Genomic DNA, 471 nt, shown 5'->3' with positions numbered 1-471 from the left:
ACATTTGGGTAATCGATTACTCAATGTTGCAATCGATTATTGAGAGATGTTGCATCAGATTTTCAAATTCAAAGTGAATGAGTTTCAACCCAAAAGACATGGTTTCAGTCCAATCAATTCTTACACTTTCAAAGAGGCATTAGGCTGGTTGGAAAGCATATATAAAGGCATTGAAACTCATAATCGAAAAACAAAACTTTCATACAACTCTCACACGATTCTGAAAAATTCTCTCACTATTTTTCTGCATTTTTGCACTTAGTTCTTAAATTTTCAAAAGAGAATTATTCTAAGTTACTTGAAGTAATTGTTTGAAAGTTTTACAAACCTATTGAGCAATATTACTTAGTATACAAGAGAGTTATTGGATTGCAAGTGATATTACATTTCATACTTGTAAAAGCAATCCAAGCCACTGTTGTAATTCTTCATTCATTGTAATTACTTTCTTTCACGGGGTGTGAATAGAAA

Source organism: Lupinus angustifolius, chromosome LG07, assembly GCF_001865875.1.
Source record: "Lupinus angustifolius cultivar Tanjil chromosome LG07, LupAngTanjil_v1.0, whole genome shotgun sequence".
NCBI lineage: Eukaryota > Viridiplantae > Streptophyta > Magnoliopsida > Fabales > Fabaceae > Lupinus > Lupinus angustifolius.
The sequence above is the reverse complement of the archived record's forward strand: the minus strand, read 5'-3'. Positions refer to the sequence as shown.